General features: G+C 38.9%; 1 protein-coding gene across 3 annotated transcripts in view; it reads left to right on the top strand.

Annotated features, from left to right (window-relative positions):
- The first annotated feature begins 2634 nt into the window (after nt 1–2634).
- LOC122791074 (proto-oncogene Mas-like) overlaps nt 2635–27028 on the top strand; it is a 158129-nt gene continuing 133735 nt past the window's right edge. For 2 of the 3 annotated variants that reach the window (XM_044058851.1, XM_044058852.1), the window contains exon 1: nt 2635–2938. The gene's annotated coding sequence lies outside the window, so the exon portion shown is untranslated. Of the gene's footprint in view, nt 2939–13884; nt 13942–27028 lie in introns of those variants that run through there. The other variant, XM_044058850.1, reaches the window with a different exon arrangement.

Here is a 27028-nt window from a genome sequence, read left to right as displayed (position 1 = left end):
ATGTAATAAAAACATAATACTGATACAACATACTTATTTAACCATGACCATCCATATATGAACCAAATCCAAAAGCCACAAAAGTTTCCTAAATTTTTCCTATAATCTCAAATATTATTACATTTATAATCATTGGCACTTCATGTATAGTTACTATTATGGTTATCATCATAACGGCTACAATTAGGCATAGAGGTTTAAACTATGTTTTGCAGAACGTCATGGTGCAGCACTCCTGGGTTTGATTCTAACAACCTTCACTTGCTTATTGTGTGACTGAGCAAGTCAATTATCCAGACAGTATTCCTGGGTCATTCCTGAAAAGACCTATGCAACCAGGGGGTTTGCATGTTTTAATAGGTTTCAGTTTTATTTTAGTTTTAGTTGCAATATATATAGTTACATTTCTAGTCACAGTTATAAACACATTTATAGGTAAAATGTAATTACAATTATAACTGTAATTATAGTTACACTTGTTTATTGTAGCTACATTTGTAGTTAAAATTATACTTACATTTATACGTATAGCTTACAGTTGTACTCACAAGTACAGAATCAGTTATACTTACAGTAACTTAGACATAAATGTTATATTGCTGCAGTTGCAGTTACAGTTGCAATAACAGTTACAGTAGCATTTATAGCAAGCTGCATAAACAAGGAAAGAACATTTGTTTGATATTTCAATGAAATGTTCTGAGAATTGATTACCTTAGCAATAAGTTTTCGAAAATGTGTGAGCCATACATCAGATTGCATACTGCTGTTTTGCTGTCTACAATAATATTAATCTATAATGGAGAGAAGAGGGCAACACTACTAAAGTACTCATGTATCTAATTAATTATAGAGCCAGAAATCATTTAAAATCATGTCTGACTAGCCAAGAACGTGAACAGTGGTAGTGAACTCTTTCCCAAAGTAAATGCTTGCTGGTATGGGTCACTTCTCATGAGTTTGAATTAATTTTATTTTTGAATATTATTTGAATGCTCTTTGACAAGAAATGGGAGTAATGATAAAAGGGAAGCATGTGTGAACTAAAGAGAGCAGTTGACCAACACCAATAGGAAGTGGGGTAAGAAGTTAACAGCGGTGGTTGTCCTGAAGTTTGTGTCATAACATGTTTAATACTTATTTACTAGAAGTTTCATGCAAGTAAGACATCTGACGTAACAAGAAAAAGGTGAAAGGGAGAGGTGGGCATTGTCATCATATTAGGTGAGGATGGAGGACTGGTTCATTAATATTATGCTGAGCATTTTTACCAGGCTGCATTTATTTAATTGTTCATGGATTAGTACTAGGCTAACTGCCTTGGCAAGCCATTTTAAGCCTAGCCAATTATCCCCTGGGAGATTCAAACCCTGTACTTTGTGTTTGTAAGGCAAACACCTTAACCATTTGGCCACCCACCCAACCAGATATTTGCTTATTCTTGAGTTATACAGGGGGAACCATACTGTTGTGCCTTTAAGATGGAAAGTCAGTAAAGTCTTCTAATTTATGGGGTGAAAGCTTTAGATTCTGCCTGTCAGACTTGGGTAAAATGATGTCACTTAGAAAAATAGTGACCTCATTTGAGAGGAAACTACAGAAAAATGGATCCTCAACAAAAAGACAACAACAAATGTTCTCCAGCAGACAGAACTGGCTCATTTGAAGCAGCTACAGCCATGCCAATGCAAGAGATGTTCAAATTATAGTCTGAAGTCTTAACATTAAAATAATCAGTTTCACTGGACATACTGAATTATACAATGTCACAATTTTTAAAAAGAGCTAGCAATACCTACATATACCTGAAATTGTAACTTGTACTACAAGCACCATTTGTTGCTATCTTAAAAATGAGAAAAGAAAGTTAGGAACATTGCCAGAATTTAATTATAATACAATGGAGATGGGAACATTGCCAGAATCCAATTGTAAATAAGCAGGTTACTCTGGAAGCACAAAGGTCAGCTGGAAACAATAAGCACAGTTTTTCAACAAAGATATTTTGACAGATGTAATTATATAACTTATAGACATGAAATGTAGTAGAGTAAAAATGGTCAACAGTGAGCTGAAAAGGATCCAAAAAAGACCAATCCAGCTGTCCTGATAAAAATAAGAAATAAAAAGTTGTCTTTCAGCTTCTCCCATTAGGGGTCACCACAGTGGATCACCAGTCCGTAGATTGATTGTTAGTGGAGGTTTTACGGTGTCAAGTTGCCAGCTTGGCACCCAACCTTCATAGAAGTCACACACACACACACACACACACACACACACACACACACACACACACACACACACACACACACACACACACGCACGCACCTACTGCATGTCTTTAAAACTCATTCAACATAAGAAATAAAATAAAACAAAAATCATTGCTTGCTGCATACTCTTCTGCACTTCAACATACAACCAGAAAAAAAAAACAATTGTAAAGCTCCTGAGCTGGCAATAATTCACAGTATTCTTCTTAAAGGAAAGAAAACAAAAGTAGAGAAGTTGAAGTGTCAACATTATAGTATGAGTGTAAAAGAGATTGGATAGTTAAAATGACTAACAGGAAGTGAATATTTCATGCATTTTATTGTGGCCTCTCACTGTTTACTCTTGGCCAGAGTTAGAGATATAAGTGAAGAGAGTTCCAGCTTAGACATTGACAGCTGTTGTACTCCATCTTTACTGAGAAGTCTTCCTGTGGAGAATGGAAGTGGTTTTCCTTGATACAAAACATACAATGTTATTATAACTGCTTTTGAAAATTTGCCAGCTTGTCTTAGATTAAACAGAATATTTCTGGAAACTTTATCAGCAAGAAGGCTGTGAGAGAAAGAAAGTGTGGAAGGGGACAGAAAACAGATCAAGACTGAAGCACATGCAGAAAATTGACTGAAGCTCCAAAAAGTCTACAGCATTCAAACAAGTTCTTATTGTGAGTACTGATTTATAATATTAAAATCTTGATAAACCAAGCTTTAAAGCTTTCACATTGTTGGCACAGCTGGTATGCAGTGAGTGTGATTGGTACCCTGGCAGTATTTCTACATAAGAGATAAACTCATTACTGGGATGCATGCAGAACAGCATACCTATGCAGAGCTTAAGGAGAGTGGTTTGAAATGTAATGTTACTATGCACTGCCTTGTCTTGCTCATCTCTTTTTCTTAACAGACTGAAGAAAACATGTTTTAAAGGGAGAAAACAATAAGTGCAATGCATCTTTGTAAATTGTTGTTTGCTTCATTATTACACACACACACACACACACACACACACACACACACACACACACACACACACACACACACGGATGAAGTTTTTGAATCTCCTAGCCAACAGTCTGGAGTCAAGGGCTTGTCTTCAGAGTTAATGATACTTCCAGAACATGAACATAAATTAGAATTGTTGACATTGACAGGAGAACTTTCTGAGGTGTGTCAGTTGCAGTTTGTCTTTCTCTTGGCTGCAGCATCATTCCAGCCCATCACTTGTACAGCGCATGTTTAAAAAACACACGTTTTTATCCCTCTTGCTTTGTCCTAGTGCTACTTTAATGCCACACACATTTTCATTAAAAAAAACATGGATGAGATGAGGTAGGGAATGTAACTGACTCTTAACAAGATTCTGAAGACCCAGGGATAATCACGCAAAAACTAATTTATTTAGTAACAGAAATGCAAAAACAAATGTATTTAGTAATAGAAATGCAAAAACAAATGTATTTAGTAATAGAAATGTTAGTAGGTATGTACTGATTGAAAATAGAATGCTGCTTACACACACATAATACCTTTTGAAAAACTTCCTTCTGGTGTTGGCAGCTTTCAGACTGTCTTGCTAGCTTTTTGAGTTTTCTGCTACAAAACTGTATTTTCCTGTAGAAGAACATTGCTATTATTTTCATGTCTGACGCCATAACCTGTCTGTACAGTATTAAAGTTATAGCTAGGAACATCTACGAAACTCCATCTTGTAGTCCTAGGTTTGGTTCACTGAGTCTCCATTTGCATATCGTGTGATGCTAAGCAACATACTTATGACATTAGTCCTTGCTCCCCTATGAAAACAGAAAGTTATATATATTTCTATTATTGCCTCATTCCATAGCTATGCTTGTGTAATAATTTAAAGGAAATTGAGAGTGTAAGTAAATCAGCACTCACTTATCTTCTTCATTTGAGTGGGTGTGTGTAATATATTTGTTTGGCTCCTGAAGAGAAAGGTAGAAAGACAATTTGACATACTGTATGGTCATAGGTTCACAGATCAGTATTAGGCAATCTGCTCTTTTGGGACATTTTAAGCCTAGCCAATTACCCTATGTGAAAACTTAAACCATACACATTGTGCCTGTAAGGTAAACACGTTTACCATTATTTCAACCTCCTATGAAGTGGATGGGGCTAGATTAGAACCCTGGATTCCATATGTTCTGACCATATACTTACACCTTGTGCCAAAGAGAAAGCTAAACAGGCAAATGCATTGCCTGCTGAATAGCTAGGCAAAAAGGCAACTGGCATGAAGCATGCCTGTTGACCAGTTTAATCAGATCCACTGTTAGATCCCTTGATGTGACGTGCAATCCCCCAGTTGGAACCACTTCCTCAACTTGGGATGTAGAGCAAAAAAAAAAAAAAGAGCCATTTTTAGCTCTCAGCACTCAGTCACTCAAAACAATCACTGAAATTATTTCAGCAGCTAAAATTGGGTAACTACTGATTGCAAGCATTTATAAGCACTGATGCCAAGAGGTCTGACAAGAACAACAATACAGAGGTCATCTTACCAACTTACAGGGATTGACTGACAGTCTTCTACAGTACTTATCTTGCATCCTAACAACTTGCACTTAGGGCAGCTACCCCCTTCACCCCATCATAACCATGGCTTTGCATTTAGATAACTGCAGACTTTGAGTGAAAAATTCTTATAGTATTCTTATATTCAGTAAATCCAAAAGCAGTTTGGGGGCGAAGGTACCTGCAGCATATGCACACATGTAACAATATCCTGTAAAATATGTCAGGTACCACCACAGCTCTTCAGTTTATAGTCCTTTATTCAGAACAGAAGTTAAAAACAGTTAGCGCTTTTGGGTTATTTCCAAACCCTTCTTCAGACATATCCAATACCATTACTTTGCCATTTAAATATGCAGGGCAGGTATGACCCTAGCCCTGAGTAGCATCCTGCCATCACCCAGAAGTCTGCAGGTGGAGAGGTTTGCATAGGTTAATAGTGCCTAGTACCTGCAGACATTGAAAAATACATACAAGGTCCTTACAAAGAAGGTACATCCTGCCAAAAAAATAGGCATCTAACTAGCATAAAATATTAATGCCAAATAGCACATAACTCTTCCTGCTTCTTGAAGAAATGTGAGATACTACTCAGAAACACATTTAATAAACGGACTGACAAGAATAGAAAATAAAAGCGCATCAGGACAGTCTAAAATCAATAGACTTTAATGAACTGTATTGTAAAATTCTATCACAAAATTTCAGGTTTTTATTTGAAAAACGGAAATGTAAAATGTGTGTTCTCTTTCTTTACATTATTGGTGCCACCAGTATGTTGGTTATGTAGTGTGGTTATCTGTGTAGAAAAACCCAAACATGGTGTAGAACATAGTGAAAACCTAAACTAAAAAAACAAAAGCTCAGCAACCAGCATGCAGGAGATTGAAATGTATTGAACACAGAGGAGCCTGAAACATATTTTGTGTGCTTAAGTTCTTTTATTTTTCAAAACCTTCTGTTGGTTCCTGGTGGTCATGTGGTCTTATTACACCACTTTTTAAAATGTGGCTGGTTGATATGAGTTTTATTCTGAAGAAGTTCTTGGTTTTAAAAAAAAACAAGCTGGTTGAAACAGGGAAGACAATTCCTGTATTGCCACAAATGACAGCAGCAAATGCAGCCAGAGGGGGAACCCCATCTGAGGAATAGCTGGTTGTAATATGCTATGGCACTGTGCTGTTGTTATGCCTTCTGCTGATGCCACTGCCTACTGCCAGTGCTTACTGACAATGGTGTACCTTGTGTTAAACTGCCAGGCATGTCATGTCCTTCCTTGCCTACTGCAGAGACAGGAACACGTTCCACCTTTCAACAGGTGACATTGCTGTGTCAGTGAATGTGGGCGAGAGACTGCTCTCCACTGTAACAGTAGTCGCCACTGGCACTGTGATATTGGACTGTGTCAGGGTGAAGATGCCATCACTGTCATGCTTCAATGATGCACTAATATCAAACTAGCCCTGGCCTATTGTGGCTGACCTATGACTGTTGTGCCTATGAAGGCAGACAGAGAAATATTCATGTGAACAACTGATTATATGCAACAATCCCACACCCTATTTACGCAGCAACATTTTAGGACATAGACCATACAAAGAATGAAGATCATAATAGCTTGAAAAGTCTGCCATAATGCCTGTATCCCTCATGTGTCTCAACTAGTGATATTTACTTCTTTTACATTTGTTGACTGAGGAAGTCTGGCTGGGCATAAAACCTCCTTTTTTTGGCAGAGACCTGAGGAGAAAAGCTCTTGTACACGCAGTATACACAAAATCTTTTAAGTACTGCAATATCAACAATGTCAGACAGACTACAAGTAAAATAAAATTTAAAACGTCAGAATAGATAAGATAGTAACTATACATACAGTAGCAAGGCTCTAGTTCTCAAGCTATTTACATTCCATACGGATATAGTCAAATAATTATGCAGTAGGATAGATATCACAGTACACAGTACTGAGTTATTTACAAAGGATGGACATCAAAAGGTTGATTTACTTATGAGATATAAATGAAACGAATGGTAAAAGTAAGTTAAGAGAGGCATAGCTAGAAGGTGGGGTGCATGAAGACAGAGTGATAACTAATAAGAGAGTAGAGGAGAGAAGCGGTATAGTAGAAAAGGAGGAAGAAATCAAAGATATTATAGTTATCCTGCAGATGTACAGCTACAAAGCTAGGATGTTGACAAGCATTTTCTTACATGTGTTTTGAATGCGGGACAGTTTTCAAAAAGCCTGAGAGCATGTGGGGAGGGCATTCCAGGAGGTAGCTACAGAGTTTGTGTATAAGGAGGCTCCTGATGCATTTTGGGCTTTAGTGACAGACAGGAGGACTTTGTCTTTAGAGCAAAGAGGTATGGTACACTGGCAGTGATGAAACCTGCCTTTTAGTGCCAGATACTTATCTGGTTAGTATATTAGAGTATAAGATATTAGTAGCTAACAATAGTGTAGGTGATGCGGGAGTTCAGTCCTCTTTAGTTGTTTAAAGACGGAACAGTGATAAGATCTAAAAGGGCAATTTGCAGCAAGGTGAGCTATTTTATTGTAGCATTTTTCCAGGTTTTTATGTAGACATTTGTATGTTAGTAAAGAGTGGGGAGGCATACAGTAGGGTGTGTAGGTAGGAGGGAGGCTTTACCTATGATTTCTCTAGGTCCATCTGTTAAGTAGGGTTTTGTTCTGAACAAGTTGCCAAGCTTTGGGTGTTTTTTTTTTTTTTTTTAATAACAGTCTAGAAGTGTATGTCAGTTGTGACTCCTAAGAGTTTAATGACAGAGACCTGTTAAATCAGGGCGTTACTTAATGAAGTGATTTCAACTAGGTTTTTGCTTTGGGAAAATGTTTTTGGGGTTAAAAGTAGTAATTTCTTTTTTTTTTTTTTTTTTTTTGTGGGTTAAGTAGGCTTTGTGAATTGTCTAGCCAGGATTCTATGGACATAAAGGAGTAATTTCTTAAAGTTTTTGTAGGTTAGAAGCTATGCATATGGATGTGGAATCATCTGCATATTGTGCAAGAATGCATGCTTGGAAGCACTGTCTAAGTCATTTATAAATATGTTAGGAGGGGTTCAAGTATGGAACCTTGTGGTACCCCTACAATAATGGGTAGAAATGATCAGTGTTCTTGCTGCCATTTGACTGCTTGGAATCTATCTGCTAGGTCGCTGTTAAACCAGGGAAGGGAGAAGGGGAGAGAATCAAGCAGGGGAGTTTCAATAATAGTTTATGTGAGAGATAGTGTTGAATGCTTTGGACATGTCTAGGAATAAGGGCAATACTAGATTTCTAGTATTTCTGCTTTTAAAAGACGTTTTGTGCATGAAAAGTGGAGATAATAAAGTTTTAGTACACTTAAAGTTGGCTGCAGTTCTCTCTTGATAGTTTAGTGTAGTTTGTGCTTTGTTTATTAAGTAGTCAGCAGAGGGCCCTCATTTATGAAGAGGAAGTATGTATGCCTTTTTCCAAATTGCTGGGACATGAGCTTTTAGACTGGATCTGTTTATTAGCATAGATAATGGATATAACTGAGCATCAGCTACAATCTTTAGGAATTCAGGAAGATGGCTGTCTCCAGCAGAGCTTCTTTTTTCAGTTTTAGGAGATATTTTCTTTGGTGGAGTTAGGGACAGGTTTGAGTGAGAAGTGAGCCCATTCCATGGGGTTTAGATGGTGGGGGTTGGTTTTAAGGTAGGGTTGTCTTTGATAAGTGAGGCTACAGCTTGAAGGAAAGAGTTTTTAAAGTTATTGGTGACTGCTGATGAAGCTTCTTCTGTGGAGGGAGTGAGTTGTTGACTTTGGCCTGGATTTAGTAGATTTTGGACTGATGACCAGAATTTTTTAGGATTATTTTGGTGTGCCTGCTGTACGTTATTGAAGTGGAGTTTTTTCTTGAACTTATACTGTGTTTGGTATTATTTCTTATCTGTCTGTAGTATAGAAGTTTTTCCTGGGATTTGTTGGCATGCCATGTTTTCCAGGCCTTATCTCTAAGTACCATTAATTGCCTACTGGTTTTAGATACCCACATTGCTGGAATAAGTTTAAGTCTCTTTCTCCTTATAGAGGCATGTTTATTCAGTATATAGGTAAATGTTTTGTTAAATTCAAGGGTGGCTCATCTAAAAGAAGATTTTTTTTTAAATATTCCAGTCATATTGCTTGAGAGTGGAGACAAAACTATCAACATTTGCATGGGATAGGTTATGCACATTATTGTATGTGTGATGTTTTACTGGATTACATACAAGTCTGTTCACAAAACTGGGCAGGTGGTCACTTAGGTGGTCAGGCAGTGTGTCATAGTTATAGATATTACTGGATTTAATTGAGAGAATCCAGTCTTTTGTACAGTCCTTGAGGAGAGCTTATTATATCTTGTTGGTGTACTGATGAGTTGAGGGAAACCATACCAGCTAATACTGGTAGTGTGGACATTAGATACAGTTTTGGCCCAGTTAAGGATGATGTTAAAGTCTCCAAGGATAATGGCTTCTTGGGGTATATTGGTAGATGGCCAGAAGAGTATGTCCTCTGCTATACTAATGTTATTACCAGGAAGGATATATAAGGCTGTGACACATATGGTCTTATAAGAGTTTAGCTGGAGTAAGGCAACAAAAATCTTTGTATATTGAATGAGGTATACTTTTTCTGAGAAAGGGATATGTTTGGGTGTTTTGTGTATGTAATAGCTACCTCACTTGCTGTTTTGTATGTATGTTTTGCTTAAAGGATATTATATCCTGGAGGGAGGATTTCAGATTGTTTGACTTTGAATTTTAGCCAGGTTTCTGTGATACCGAGGATGTCAGAGTTGTAATGAGATATGAAAGCATGCAGTTCAGTTACTTTGTTACAGATGCCTATAGGGTTAATGTTTATAAATGTTTTGACTTGTTTTTCCCAAATTGCAGGAGTGCGATGTTACATTATTAATGGTTGTGTTGGCTATTATGGGAAAAGCTGTTATGGATAGACCTGGGTTGGTGTGAATGTCACTACATAGTTGCAGACTGGGTAGGGATAGCTTGAATATACAATGCCACTTGGTTTTAAATTTGCTCTTTGTGACCAATTTGGGGAGTTGGATTACTTACTTTTGTATGAAAAGATACATGTGAGATAGGCTGCAATGGCTGTGGGATATATTGAATGAAATATGGGAGTAATTGCCATTGAGAGCAATGGACTGAGCATGGGGCATAAGACTGATGTTAAGTGGAGTATGATGGTTATGTATGCAATATAAAGGAGGGAAGTGAATTGTAGTACTCTAAATAACATGCTAATTATTTCATGTTTAATTAGTTTAAATGCAAACAGGAAACTGATAGAACGCAGGATAGAGTTTGACTGGTTGTGGGTCTAGTGAAATGTGAGGAGTTGCCAAGTTACAAGGTAAATGGAATCCAGTTAAAAGAAATAAAAAAGGTAGGAAGTAGTCAGTAGGTGTGTGAAGGAGGGGCAAAAGTATGAATAGTAAACTATTTCATGATTGGCGGTGATGTAGTTGGTGGAGATTAGCTTAGGATCAGTGTAGAGGATTTTGAGGTGAGTGGGGATTGGGGGTAGGGTAGGGGAGTGAAGTGAGCCTTTGTGTAGTGATGGTGAACAGAGTGCACTCAACCAATCAGGCACTTTAATGGAATGCAGAAACTCCTCCCACAGATGGTTTTCCACAAAAAGCAATTAATGAGGTAGAATGTATGTGAATACAAAGCCAAGGTCTTTGAACTCTAATTACTTGTGGTGAGTCACAGCATTTAATTTTATTGTTATGGGCTTTATTTGCTTTTTCCAGTGAAAATGTTATACTGCTAGAGTAAAATAAGCTATAGTGTTAATTTAACCTCTCCTTAAGCAGAATAAGTCCTGTGGGAGGGAGTGGGAGGGGGTGGGGCCCTCCTTTGCCCTCCCATGCCCTCCCAGTAGATTCAACACTACAGTACAAAACAAACTGATGCCGAAAAATGGGAAAATTAGGTATTTCAGCAGTTTAATTTGATTTTTTAAACTACCTTACATAGGTTTTAACTAAAGGCATTTCCCCTTTTGTGCTTTTGCATCTGAAGCGAAATTCAGCTGTAGAAATTTCCCTGGGTTATCTTAACTTTTGCAACATGAATCAGAGGGATACTGTGTGTTCCTTATACTTGGAGAGAGACAGATTAAAGAATTAGGACTGTTTGGTAGTTGAACTGGGTACATAAAGTACTGCTCACCCATGCTCTGCTACATTAAGTAGTTTTTGGCCAAAAAAAGTAATGCATTATATTTTAAATTTGTTAATTTGTGCTTTATAGCCTTTAAACTGGAAAAAAAGGCAGCTAACAGGAGATATGTTTAGGGATGCAAGTTTGGGATTACTGACATGGCAGATTCCAAAGTTTAGAAGGACAGATGGAAAATTAAATAGGTAATGAGAAATATGTGTTGGTATACAAGTTTAGGATTACTGAGATGGAGATTTTCACTCACCACATATATTGTTATTTACCATCAGAGTTCTCTAGCCAGCATGGTACACTGCTACTGCCCTAAGTTATTACCAGTCTTGGGCATCCTGGTGGGATCAACTGGCTCCCCCTCTCCCTGACTCAGTCAGTTATGAGCATTCTCCCCCTCTCCCCTGACAAGGGTACCAAGAAGTATTATATGATATTGAGTCAGGTATGTGGGGGTCTATATTACGTTATCGAAAACCTGTATCATCGAACATCACAACACCAACACACATCGCCCGAACCGTAAATTCGCCAAAAACCCTAAACCGCAAATTTTTAAATCTCGAACCATCATAGTCGGCCAACACCACAGCACGCTACATACTACATACCCAAACAAAATAAATAAAACACATGCATACTCAAACCAAACCCTACTTCTAGCCCTGCACTAAACCTTACATACATTACCTATCTATGTACTTACCTTAACATGCACCCTAACCCTAAGGTCTGTAACTATCGCACACTTACTTTACGGAGCTATACCGCAGATGGACCAACCATGACACTTTGACATTTCACATTTCACGGTTTTGTACATTCATCATTACCGTAGTTCACCCTATATGTGTTGGTCTTCTAGTGTTCGATGATACTGGGTTTCGATAATGTGATATATGTGATGGTGGGCCTCCACCTATGGTTATCTCCTGCTGTATAATGCCATGAGCCTACATGCAGGCATGTAGTATCATATCAAGTACCCTGTTGTGAACTTATTGTGCTGAACTGTTGTGGCTATCAACAGCATTCATATGTGTAACCATGTCCTGCCACATTTGCTCCTGGAAGGCCTTGTTAGCCTTGCCAGTGTTTAGAACTGATCTTCCAATTGCATTTGAACCTTATAATCACACCTCTTTTGCAGATGGGAAGATGTTTTTCCAGGTGCTGCTAATGTTTTGGTGTCATTTGCATACCTGTACATGGGGACATACACCTATGGTCAGAGTCAGAACACAAACATCTCTACCATCAGCCACACCAATGTACTATCTACTGATAAGTATGCCTACAATGAGTGGCATACCTGCCATACACTAACATAATATGCCACATCCCAAAAGCAATACAGCCAGAACAGCAATGGGACAGAAAGTAGTGAAACATGCACCTATGATCTGACTGTGTGGACTTGCGTCCTTTTAGACCAAATTGAGGTATGTCCCTCAGATCAGATCCACGAACTTCAGCATTTATAAGGGTTGCTTCTTTAACACAGCCTTGCTTATGTGTACATCAGATGCAGTCCTTTAGCAGACAGAGTTCAGTCTGACACATGGTTATGTCTATGTTGCAAATATATATGGGTACTCAGGCAATCACTGACATTCAGCAGCATATCTGATGGGCTAATCTTTTCTGGACCTTTGCCCTGGATGCTCACATACCTCATTCCAACCTCCTTGTGTCATGCATCCACTACCTGCAGGTTGAACATCCCACAATCAGATACGCATATCGGGTCTGCATCTCCACCCATCCCTGACCTGTGTACCTTTAGCACAGCAACTACAGAAAACTTTTTTACTGTGTAGAACACTGTAGCAACTTCTGCAGAAAATCCATGTGTATATTGTAGCTAAATCAGTATTGAGATGAGCACCATAATAGAAATGATGGCTTTTTTTTCACTGTTACAGGGTCTGTAGCTCGATAATTTTACTGAAGAAACAATTCAGAAGAAAATGTTCTGAATTGTGCGTGTAGTGCAGCTCGTTAGTAACCCCATAGTGTACTATAGTGAGCAAAACCATGAGCATCACCCACTCTGGTGAACAATACCAACATCAGAATAGAGACCTGAAGAGACACCACACTGGCAACTCGTTAGTAACCCCATAGTGTACTATAGTGAGCAAAACCATGAGCATCACCCACTCTGGTGAACAATACCAACATCAGAATAGAGACCTGAAGAGACACCACACTGGCACTCATTAGTAACCCCATAGTGTACTATAGTGAGCAAAACCATGAGCATCACCCACTCTGGTGAACAATACCAACATCAGAATAGAGACCTGAAGAGACACCACACTGGCACTCATTAGTAACCCCATAGTGTACTATAGTGAGCAAAACCATGAGCATCACCCACTCTGGTGAACAATACCAACATCAGAATAGAGACCTGAAGAGACACCACACTGGCAACTCGTTAGTAACCCCATAGTGTACTATAGTGAGCAAAACCATGAGCATCACCCACTCTGGTGAACAATACCAACATCAGAATAGAGACCTGAAGAGACACCACACTGGCACTCATTAGTAACCCCATAGTGTACTATAGTGAGCAAAACCATGAGCATCACCCACTCTGGTGAACAATGCCAACATCAGAATAGAGACCTGAAGAGACACCACACTAACCTTCCCCTCTAATGGGAAAAAAAAGTTGGGGAGATGGAGCCCAAAGTCTACATCATGTATGACTAATTATTAGTTTTACATTCGTAGGCCCTAATGTACATCTGTTAATAGTTATTGATGTTCGTTGGTATGAAATTTTGTTTTTCATTTTTTTTTCTCGTGTGTTTTTAAGCATGGGATGACATAGTGGAAAATAAGCTGACAGAAGAGAGTAACCTTTCTGACCACGTGTTAAGGTATGCATAAAAACTGCTATTCTAGTTATATCTCTGTCTTACTTACTTAATTATATGGATTTAACATGCTGCCAATTAATTGGACCAGTGCCTCTAGTTTTGCTTAGCTTTAACTTGTTAATACTTATGTGGGTGAAATGTTGCACCTCTTAAAGCCTGCATACATCCTTGCATTCCAGAGCATTTTCTGAAAAATCATTTTAAAAAACATACTATAATCAAAGCTTTTCTAGTACAGGACATCCTAGATTAACAATTTTAGTGTAGTTTTATAAATACATTCTCACCCTTTCTAATTCTGTTTATTATAAGCTGGTAAGTCACTTACTTAAAATTTCAGACCCAAGAAATGTCCAGATGCCATAAGGAGCTATGGGCGTTAACTAGATGTATACAAAAAAGGCACTATGGGTACAAATGCGTTAACTGCACTAGTGCTTGTAGTTATGCTTAGCTTTAACTAAAACAACGCATGTAGTTTTGCTTTACTTTATATATCATTATACATGTACATGCAATGGAATTGTCTTTCCTACAGCCAGGTTTTCATGACAGTGTCATCTTATTGCAGATAGGACTGCCTTGGGTGGAAAAGGAACACTGCTCTTACAGGTGTATGTCTCTGTGATGGTACATTGACATTATTCTGTACCTAAAATATCAGTGGCACCTTGTAGGCACTTCAGTCCACTCTTGCCACTACCACATATCATACTATCTGATTACCTGTTTCTCAGACCATGCCTGTATTACTTACACCTAGCACACCTTGAGCATGTAACTGTTGGAGTGCTGTATAGATATGTACTGGGCTTTATGTTTGTCAGAGCAGGTGGTAGAGGATCTGGTGATGGTTGAGGTGAGCCAGCAGGTGGACACTTAGACAGTCACCCTGAAGACCGCACCATGCAACTTGTGGACTCACACACCTGCATGGCACTTATCTCTGGGCCACAGGTAGCTGAGCTCTCTGTGATGGTGTTCATGAAGGTGACTGATTTATGGTTGGGGTGACTCCTTTGCAGCTTGATGAGCAGACCTCAGCTCACCCTATCCTCCTTCAGGATGTCTTCCTTCTTTGTGTATGACTCGCATCCCAGTATGTCATCCAATTCTTCCCAATATCATGTGTTCACCCTCTGTGTTTATTCTTATCTATCTTGTTATTTATGTCCATTTTTGTGCTACTGATGTCTTCCATGTTCTCTCCTTCCAACACTCACCTTTCCCATACTGCCATTCCCCTCTACACCACGTAAAAAAGGAAAGGGTGCCTGCCCCACAAAAAACTTCCACCCCCTTCCCACACCACTCTTCCCTTCCTGTGGTCCTAGTGTGTGTTGTCTGCTTGCTCTTCCCTCTTTCTTTCTGTTCTATGGACACATTTTCAACCCATTTATTATACGCAGCCTATGCCTGGGCTCCTGTTTTTTGTGTTGCTGGGAAGCAGCAAAATGTTGCGCATGTGCACATATATCATCATGCATACATTAACTGCATGCCACTGTGCCTAGGGAGCATGACCAGACATTGCACAGTCCACATCATTGCAATGCATATGCTACTTTCACCAGCAATGAGACTCCTTATAAATCTCAGGACTTAGCATGTCAGAACTAAGTTGCTGCTACTACATACTTAATCACCATCAAGACACATTGCACAAATTTGACATTGCTATTTTTGGATGGATCTAGGACTTTTGAATGAAAGTTCAAAAGCCCGAGTTCATTACCACCAAAAACACTTTAATGAAAGCGCTTTCATCGAAAAAGCGCTTTCGTTAAAGTATGTTAAATCCTGACCAATCACTTCCTTACTTCAGACTTTCATTGTCTTTACCCGCTCATGCCATTAGTAATGCATCTGTGAACACAAATGAACTTTCTACATTCATGCATGTTGCTCTCACCTGCTCTGGTCTGTGCTTCTAAATGCCATCTTCATCATCTGTCTGAGAATTTAGCACAATGTACTCAATCACATGAGGTTAGACTTCTTGTTATTCTAATTCCTAAAGACACGGCTTGAATTTCTCTGCTCAGCAACAGACCTGAAACAGTACTTCAGAATTATATGGTTCCATATTGAAATATTGAGATTCAGATTGCTAACTCAAAAGAACAAAAAAAGACTGAAAATGCAGGAAAAGAGTGAATATCAAACATCGTTCTTCTTCAGACTATTTTTTTTTAGGGGACTGGCCCCTTGTACTGCTTGATGTGAGGGGGGTATCCCTCCAAACACTGAACTCATACATAGTAACTACAAGATCACCATATATCAGTCAAAAGGGAATACTCTAAGAAATGGAAATTTTGGACTTAGTATTGAGATTTTTGGTCATTTGGTCTACATATTTGGGTTTGGGAATCTGAGTCCGGACATTTTAAATGGTTACTGAATTAGACTATGACTTTCTTTTCCTGCATAAATAAAGCCTTGCATAAAAAAAAAATTCTTAATCAAAAATGGAACTCTTCCTCCATCAACATTCTGTTCTTTCAACTTATTTTTGCCTCATCAATAAGTCCTCCATCATTATTTTATGCTTTCTCCTTCTTTCTTCTCATGCAAATATGCCTCCTTTTCTCATGCAGTAAAACTTCTTGATCGACAACCATCATCACACTTCACCTTTCTTCTTGCCAACAGTGAGACACATTCCAACATATTCTGTTACTTTCCAGCCACATCCCTCAGATATATTTACATTTCCATCCTTTGATTAACATATACTGATGTACTAATTCTTGTATATTTTCAATGACTGCACTTACAGAAAGATTAAATTAAAGTAAACCACTTACCCCTATGTATCACCCAAAGGTACTTATTGCGGTCACTTAAGATAAAATTGAGAGTGGTTATGAATCCATTAGGCCACAAGTCTTTTCCAGGCTAGTATAGAAGGAGTTATATCACACCTGGAGAAATCGCTCAGGGGTGGGGAACAGAGAAAAGTAAAATGATCTGTTTGACATCTTTGAATCAGTTGCTAGATAAGAGAATTTGCTCTAATTTGCGCACTCATGTTCACATACTCTTCCATATTTAAAATAGAACCTAATACTTTCCCTCCATTTTAGATTTACAGGACAATTAAAATATGTCTAGTTTTAACTTCTCTTTCCTATTTTGCACAAAGAATTCATATTACCATTCATTAAGACAGGGTTATTACATTATGAAGTGAATAAGTTCTGCTATTTGCATCCAGCTGAAACCACACATTTTGCACAAACATTTGAGCATCACTGATTAGCTTTAACAAGAAAAATAACAGAAATTAAGGAAATATGTCATAACTGAAGTAATAATGGCTATTTGCCAATGAGTAACTCAAAAATATTTTCTGACTAGGCTCTCAATTCTTGCAGTTATTCTGAAAAATGTACAAATATAAATTCAGTGTCACTTAATTCTTTCTACTGTTAGCCCTGTGCAGTTTTGTGCATTGCTTCTGAGATATCTAACATAGCTGAAGAAGGCTTTATCATTCTAGTTTGTTGTTAGGGTTATTTGTACATAGTATATAGCTTTAGTTGATTTGATAATGATGCGAAGCATAGATCAGCTTCTTGTAGGTTCATAGGTAAGTACTAGGCTAGCTACCATTTCAGTAATTTTCCTTTCAAAAGTGAGAATCAAATTTTGTACCTTGTGTCTGTCTGGCAAAAATCCTAACCATTATGCCAGTCCCCAACTATCTATCTCTCTCCTCCCCTTGTCAATACCTCTTGCCTGACTAATATAGATCCCTTAGCATCCAGCCAAATACCATTCTTCTAGGGGATTTCAGTTATCTTTCCATCATCTGGGAGACATATACATTTCTCAATGTGTATGCTCAGAGATTTCTGGACTTCTTAAATACCCCAATCAGGTGAGACAAAATCCTGGACTTAATTCTAACCAATATGAGACAGCTCCACTCCTTACCAGTTGCAACCTCCTCCTTAGTCCTACTAGACCCTAAATCTGTCAAATTCACCACAGGACTGAAGTTGGAAACAATTTTCAAGAACTTGGTATTCAAAGATTTTGCTAAAGCTAATCAGCTAAAATTGAGTGATGACCTGGCTAGACTCAGCATTCCCTTTAACCCCGATGACCCCCTCTGTGAATGTGGAATCCTTTATTACCATATTATGTGCACCTGTAAAGAAGCTGCACACATGCATCTGTCCTCCTCTGAAGTAAATACAATGACAAATTCAAAAATAAAGCCATATGGTTGAACCAAAATATAAGCATGCTCTATAATAAAAGAAACAGTCTCATTGCACATAAAAAACAAATACAACCCTCCAAATGTTAAAAACAATCTTGCAAAACTTAATAGGTAACTTGCAGTCTCAGATCAAATCAACTAAGGCGAAACACAAGGTAAAAATGGCCATTGTCAAAGGACAATGATAAAGCCTTCTTCAACTGTATTAGATATCTCAGAGACAATGCTCAAAACTGCATAGAGCTAATAGTAAACAATATCACATATTCTGACTTGGTCAGTCTTCTAGTAGATACATTTAGCTCCAACTTCACCGCCCCTCCCCCACAGTTCCAAAACACATACTGGCATCCACCCCCTGCCTTGAATCTCCCATGAACAAGTATGTGTATTATGCTGGTTGTACTGTATTTGTATAACTTGATGTTGGAGCTTTTCTCCCCGGGCCTCTGCTGAAAATGGACCTGGTCCAGTCGGAATTTCCCGGTTAACAAATGTAAAATAAATAAATAATAAACAAGTCCACAGAGCACTATCCAAAGCCAAGAACATTGTTTCTATGGGGCCGGATAGTATTCCCTGCTGCCTACTAGACAACCTGACATAGGAACTCTCAAGCCCCCCTACAAAGGCTATTTAACTTTAGCTTTTAAGCAATGTTTACTGGAAGAGTGGAGAACTACAACAGTAATTTACCAAGGTGAGACATCAGTGGACCAAGGAATTATAAACCAATTAGCCTGACAAGCGTCATCTGTAAGGCTATGGAAAGGATCATTATACAATTAATAAATAAAGACATAGGTGACCTGCAAACTCTTGATCCAAGCCAATTTGTTTTTTTTTGTTTTTTGTTGTTTTTTTTTTTCAAAGATAGATCCCACCTACTTTAATCTTGTTTACTTCTTTGAGATAGTTACTGAAACAATGGATGAGGGAAAATTGCATTAGTTAGACCTCACAAAAGCATTCAATACCATCTCACACTGAGATATAGTAGATAAACTCACCCTGCTAAATGTAACTCCATATTTAACTGCTTGGATGGCAAACTAGATGGCAGTTAGATCTAAAAGACCGATACTAGTAGTTAAACTCCCAGGGTTCAGTTCTTGAGCAACTCCACTTTGAGATTTGTTTCTCATAGGTTAAAGCTCATGTTAAGGGCTTATGGCTGACCTGTTATGCAGATCACTGCAAATGTTTTGCCATCATAAACTCTCCTGAATACACTAGCAGTCTTCTCATGGACCTTTCCCAAACAAACAACTGGTGCCAAAACCAAGGCTTAAAACTAAAAGCCAGAAAATGTAAAACAGTATCTTTTTACAAGCATGACATTCCTTGCAACTATCCTACTGACAGCACATCCATGAAATTTGATTCAGTTGTTAGGGACCTGTGAAAGCATGGTAATAATGAGTTGCCCTTTAATCATCATATAGCCAGAATTTTAAGAAAGTCCTGTTTCACGGTATAGTTTACAAGTAAATGTCAATGGCACCTCCAAATACTCAGGAAAAAAAGTCTTTATTCACAATGCAAAGATGTTTAGTGCTTTCATTCCAAATTTAGGAACTTCATCAGAACATTTTGTTAATTAAAACCACCTCATTTATATAAAACATTAACCAATCAACTTCTTGAAATTGTCACATGTAAAATAAGAGAGCAGCCAAAAAATTAACCCTATAGCATCTCAAAAGTTAAAAGCCAAATAAAATCATACTTTATAGCTTTTTAATTTCAAAACTATGTAATCAAACACTCATCATTTAGGCCTGGTGATGACACTGCATCCAAGCTAATCTGCCACCTTAATTCTTTCTCATTCAAGTGTGCATCAGTTATTTTACCACAAACATCCTTTTTCACAATTGCAGATCGAAAACTAACTACATTGTTAAGTTTTTAGATATTACATGTAAGAAAAGCTTATCGACTATTAAACAGATTTGTAGAGATTCATGGCAGTTTTTACAACTATTAAGTGAAGTTGAGTTTTCATCAAACAGCATTTTGGTAGCAATTGATGTAGTAAATTTATTCACAGTTATCCCCCATATACAGGGCATTTCATGGTTTGAAAATCAACTATTTAAGTCAGGTCAATTCCCCCCTAAAAGAGTTTATACCATCAGTTCCCTCATGGATATTGTGTTAAGAAACAATTTCTTGCATTTTGAGGGTCAATTTTCCAGGCAAACCTCAGGGGTAACCATGGGGGAAGCATGCACCCCCATGTTTGCAAACCACATTATGACAGAATGGGAAGACATTTATGTCTTAAATAGCCAATAAAAAAAAAAAACAGTCGGTCTCTATATCTCCATTTTTTGGATGATATTTTTATCTTGTGGGAGGATACTGAAGAGAAACTGGTGGATTTTTTGACATATATTAATGGGACAGTTTAATTTCACATATAAGTATGACAGACGTGAAATGGCTTTTTTGGCTGTACTGGTTAGTCAAAAAAAAAAAAAAAAAGAGTAGAAGCACAGTGTTACCATTCCACTATATATCGTAAGCCCACTTTTTGAAATAGTTATTCGCGCTACCAGAGTTGGCATCTCCAAAATAAAAAAAAAAAAATGGTAGTAGTGAAAAGGCAGTTAGTGTGACTAGCTCGCATAATTTCGGACATGGATGAGTTTTATAAACAAAGTGAGTTTTTAATGACAATCCCCCGGATTCTAAAAAGCTTGCATGGTGTGCATGATTAGTGTTAGATGAAATTTTGCCAATATGGCAGCCGAGTGATCCACGTACATGCACGTCTGACGTGCTCGAGCGCTGTAGCACTAGTGCTGCACGTCCCCAGCCCCCATATGCAAATCACCCCACTTGCAGTTAAAAAACATACAAATGAGGTAAATTTGCCATCCAGGAAGCAGGAATCAGGGCGTGCAGGACTAGCGTAATATGCAGAAATGTACTCGGTTAGTAACCAAGTACGGCACTGCAAACTGCAAAACAGAGCTATGACGGCTCCAAATAAAGGTAGGATAGCATTGAGGAAGCATGCCAATGGTCAAGTAGAAGGCCATTGGTGTTGCAAACAATGCTAAATGTACAAAATACAACTTTTATGATATGTCCGCCGATCACATCCATTGAGCATAGGGCAGCAGCGCACAAATGGGACCAGTGGAGAAATAAGAAAATAAACCTAAAAACAATAGTCTAACTAAAATCAGTATTCCACCATGCAAGTCAATAGCAGGCAAAAGACAACCTGGCCAGTGAGTAGTGGTTGCTAAGCGGGTAGGCACAGTGTGACAAATGTAACTATGCATTAGCAGGCAATTCTATGCAAATGAGGGAAGGATAGTGAATTCCAATTTTCCCCAGTATGTGAGGCAGGTCCGAACAGTGTATGCATATGGATAGCTGAGTGCAAGACTAGGAGGTAGATGACATCATGTGTGGGAGTGTCAGGCATACTGTCAGTGGACTGGAGCCCTGTGGCTCGGTGTTGCATCCAGCTTAGCACAGCAAAGCCAGGAGGTGTGCCTAAACCTGTCCAGCACATACAACACAGTGTAAGCGGGTGTGAGCGCTGTGCAACAAGATCTACAAGAAGATAAAGGAAGTGAACCCAGGAAATAGTAGCAGTGAGCACATTGCAGTACAGTGATTACATGGCGCACCCCTGGGATGAATCAGAAGGGCAATGGGAAGGGAAAGCAGAAGTAGGAAGTTAATCAAGGGGTACTAGGTTTGCTGCCAGGTGAAACGGATCAGAACCAGCCAATTACACAGGCAGCAGACCAGCCCAGCCCAGCCCAGAATGCCACTATAAACTATGCAAACACCTACCCCTCCAGTTTTTCCCACACCTTTCATAACCGGTGTAAACAAGTGGGGAACTTTTAACACTCACAACAGCAAAATGTTAGGGGCTGCAGTAGCTATCATACAACTTGTGGAAGAGGCTGAGGGTGGCAAGGATGGAAATGCTGCCAACCAACCCTCAGTGAGGAGACTGAGAAGAGTGTACAGACCCAGGGTGACCTACCAAGTGCTACATGAGCTGGAGATAGTGGAGTGCTATGGGGTGGACAGGGACTTCCTACAGCAAATTGTTGAGCTGTGCCGGGCACACCTGACACAGAACTAACAAAGGGGAATCAATCCCAGTGGAAACGAAGGTATGTGTAGGCCTAAAAATACTAGTTACAGGTACCTTCCAAAGACCAACTGGGGATATGATGGGGATCTCGCAGGCATCAGCATCTAGGGTACTCCACCAGTTCCTTGATGCCATGGCAGCACATGTCGGTGAGCATGTATATTTCCCCCTCACCCATGAGGCATTGGCCAGCAGTATGCGTCTCTTCCACCAAATAGCGGAATACCCTGAGGTAGTGGGTGCAATAGACTGCACACACATATGCATCAAAGCACCACCCTGTGAGCAGGGTAGGGCTTACATCAATCGCAAGGGATTCCCTTCCATCAACTGCCAGGTTGTGTGTGATGCCCAGGGCATAATACTGAATGTGTGTGCTGGCTGCCCTGGAAGTTATCACAATTCCCACATCTGGCATCTGACGCAGCTTTACCAGAACTTTGCCAATGGGGACATCCCACATGGTCACCTAGTGGGGGATGCTGGATATGCACTGGAGTCATTGCTGATGACACCCATCAGAAATGCATACACACCCGAACAAGAACTCCATAATGAGGCACACGCACAAACAAGAATCATAATAGAGTGTGTGTTTGGGATGCTTAAGTCACAGTTCCAGTGCTTGGACACATCCAATAGAGCCTTCCAGCACTCACCAACTACATGTACCCAAATCGTCCTTGTATGTGCCATGCTACACAATATGATCCTGCGGAAACAGCTGCAGCAGGAGCAGCAAGGGGCAGGGCCATATAGCCCCCCACCAGTGCCAAGGCCTGAACAGGCACAGAGTGACTCAGAGGAGGAACAACCGGAGCCTGCCGCAGTAGGCAGAAGGAGGCATGCCCAGTATCCCCTGGCCCTTGCAAAGAGGAAACACATAGCACATAGACTGACATAGAATGACATGGGAGGGACCCAGGGAATAGCACCTCTCCCTGACTCTCACATACAGTAATAGGGATGCCAAACATTTCACTACCTGTGCCTAACCATGCATAGGCAGTGTACTATGTGCATCTGACATAGGCAGCCCTGCAGCACCACCCACAATACTGGGACACCCACAGGGTAAGTGACTCACACATGCCAGTCAGGAGGGGGGGGGTCACATACCCAACAACAATCACAATCAGCAGGACAGGTGTAGACAAACACAAACAAATGCTGTACTATGGCCTCTGAATGAGGGGAATGGCTGACCCCGACCCAGGCCTACATGGACAAACCACAGCAGGCCAGGTAGTGGGATGTCAGTTGTGACAGCTAGGAAGTCAGAAACCAATGTGTATGCAATCAAAAGATAGAAACGGAAGTACACCGGTATGGCATAGCCAGCATGATGGATAAGACCACTGACTGAATCAGCTACAGGACGTACCAGTACAGTCCTGGCAAATGTGTACAACTGTCAGGTGTGCTCCCCCATCTCACATAGAAATACAGTAACAGTCAGGTGCGCCTCCCCCAGTCCTGTGTAGAAACACAGAAATAGTCAGGTATAACCCCTACTATGCAGACATGTTGCAACAGTCAATGCCAAATGATCAGTGGATACCCTGCAGACACAGGATGCTACCTGTTGGTGTACAACACAAAGATCAGCTGTGCAGTACAAACCACCGGACATGCTCCACACATGCATAACAGACAGCCTTACTAGGCATGCTCATACACTTAGAGTAATGAAGGCAATGTCAGTCATCAACATACTGAATGGTGTATGGGCCATGCACACACTGGCCACCCCATAGCGGTACCCTGACAAGCCTGCTGAGGTATAAAAATGTGTAATACACCTTTGGGGGACTTGTAGGCCAGTAATCTCTGTGGCATGTTCCATAACTGTGTACTGCTGTATTGTGATAAACTAGTTAGGTAGGAGTTCTAACCCCAGCCATGGCAACTCTGTGAGTGGGTGTTAATCTCGCACTGACTGTGGAAAGAGGAATGCTTTTAGATAACTCACACCCTTCACATTTCAGATTCCTAACTTTGGCAAGGCTGCTGATGTCACCTATGTAGAAATGCTCCCCTGGGAGAGCTGGAGCCCAGTAATCTCTGTAGTGCATGCTGTAACTGCATACTGCTGTAGTGTGACAATTTAATTAGGTGGGTTCACGTTTTTGTTTTTTTTGGTTGTCTTTGATTTTATTAGTGTTGTTCGTTTGAACACCATTACATCCTTCTTTCACACCCCTGCTTACAAAACAAGTGTTTTTAATCCCCTCCTTGTGCCTACACTTTCGTTGTTCGAGAAAATGTGTGAAGTAGATTTAAGAAAGTTATTAGATCAATGTGCACATGAACAAGTATTTAACACTAATATCACTGAAGAAGAGAAGCAATACATTGATTTAATAAATGTTTGTGATATTAGAGTTATGAAACCAGACAAGGGTGGTGGTTTAGTCTTTATGAATCAGTCTACTTACATTAGTAAGATGCGTCAACATCTTCAATCTGAGGTGTATACTCCTGTCAACCTTAATCAGGTTCACACTGCATATCGTTTCATTAGAAGTACCCTAGATTATTTATTTCTGGAAGGTTCCATTGATATAGATACCTTTCAATATCTCCCTATGTCAGCTCCTAGAATTCCCATAATATTTGGATCTCCTAAGTTACACAAAGATATCCATAACCCCCCTTTTAGACCAATTGTGGATGGTAGAGGTTCCATTACTTTAGCATGTGCCAAATTGGTTGATAATATTTTAAAACCTCTTATTTACCAAGAAACACAAATATGTCGTGACTCAAGGAGTTTCTTTGAAAATATCAATAACTTGGAGTATAAGGACAACATCTTTGTGACTGTTGGTGTTAAAGATTTGTATACGGTAATTCCTCATCAATTAGGAATTGAATGGACTAAGGAATTTATGATTTTCAAGAAAGTCGATCATGGTAAAATATGTTTAATTGAAACCCTTTTAGATTTAATATTGTCTAATAATTACATCATGTTTGACAAAGATATTTTCTTACAGAACACGGGAGTGGCTATGGGGTCACCCTGTGGGGCAAGCTTCGCCAACAGTGTTATGGCCTTTTGGGAACATAACTATTTGTTCACTGATAGTGAGTTTCAAGAAAATGTTCTCTGGTATACTAGATACCAGGACAACATGTGCCTGGTATGGCAGGGAGATGTTAATCTAATTGAAGGGTTTATACAGCATATTACAAATAAAACTGATTTTCTTGAATTTACATATGAAGTAGGAGTTGACAGTATAACATATTTAGATGTGAAACTTACTAATGATAGGGGCAACAAACAGTATAAAGCTTCTATATATAGGAAACCCACCTACTCTAATGCATTTTTGTTTTATACTAGTGAACACCCTTACCATCAGAAGAAGGCAATTGTTAAAAGACAGATGGTAAGGGCTGCAAGGATGGTTACTGACGATGTTGATTTTGATTTGGAATGTGAAAAGCTAAAATCAATGTTCTTGAGTTGGGGGTATCCTTATAATGTACTTGTTGATATAATGATTGAAGTGAAAAATAAGAGATCATCAGGTTTGTTTAAACCCATTTTGGCTAGTACGTCTCAAACTGAGGGCAATGTTCTTACCCTTAGCCAGGTTAGTCTACAGGATGATACAACAGTCAATGAAGATAAACCACTACATCTTAGTTTCCTGTCCACTTTTTCTTCTAGTACTAAAAGGGTCAAGGAGATTTTCATCAAAAATTGGGCGGTCATTTTGGAAGAGCCTTCTATTTGTACTAAATTGGGTAACAGACCTCATTTCACATTCAGGAGAGGTTTGAATCTTAAAAATGTATTAGAGAACCATAAGAACAGGAGTTATGGGGCATTCCCAACTGGCACATTTAGGTATGCGTAAGTGTGGGCATTGTACACAATGTAAGTTTATTCAGGTGAGCACTACTGCCAATATTAATCATAAGATGTATAGAATCAGTGGTTCTTTTAATTGTGATTCTAAAGCAGTTGTTTACGCTGCAAGCTGTAAATTTTGCCCCTCATTCTACATAGGGAAGACTGAGCGGAAATTGAGGCAGAGAGTATATGAACACTGCCATGCTGTTAGCAAAGGGGATGTTAATAATGCTCTTGCGAGACATGTATTTCAATTTCCAACTCATGAGTTTTTATTTTTAGTTTTACATCAGATCCCTTTAGATCCGAGAGGGGGGCCTTGGCAACTATTACTTGAACAGAATGAGTTGTATTGGCAAATTAGAACTGCTGCATATATTTTCCCTGGTTTAAATGATTATGTTTCTATCAAAAGTGTTTTAAAACTGAAAGCATTGAATAGATAAGCTAACAGTGTCATTTATAAGTATGGTTATATACACACACATAAGTTTTTTAAAATTAACATATCTAATTAGTTTTACTTTTATGTATTATTTTTATTTTTATTTTTATATTAATATTCATGTGTTCCAGCATAGCTGGTTTTAGCTAACATGTATTTAAAACATATTTTATGAAAATAGTGATATGTTGTTTGATGTTATACATATATTGTGTGCATAGAGTTTCTTTTTTCTTTTTTGTGCCATTTTGGGGATTGTCATTTAGCATGTATTTTAGTTTCATTTAGGTTTCCTAGCAGCATTTAATAGGTAATTTATTATATATTTTGTTAGTCATTATTTTCATTTAATATAAGTGAGATATAATATTGTGCATGGTGTTCTTAATATTGCATTTATATTGT

The sequence above is a fragment of the Protopterus annectens genome, chromosome 16.part0 (genome assembly GCF_019279795.1).
Source record: "Protopterus annectens isolate FY-2018-M chromosome 16.part0, PAN1.0, whole genome shotgun sequence".
NCBI classification, from domain to species: Eukaryota; Metazoa; Chordata; order Ceratodontiformes; family Protopteridae; genus Protopterus; species Protopterus annectens.
This window is presented reverse-complemented; position numbering and strand designations above follow the sequence as displayed.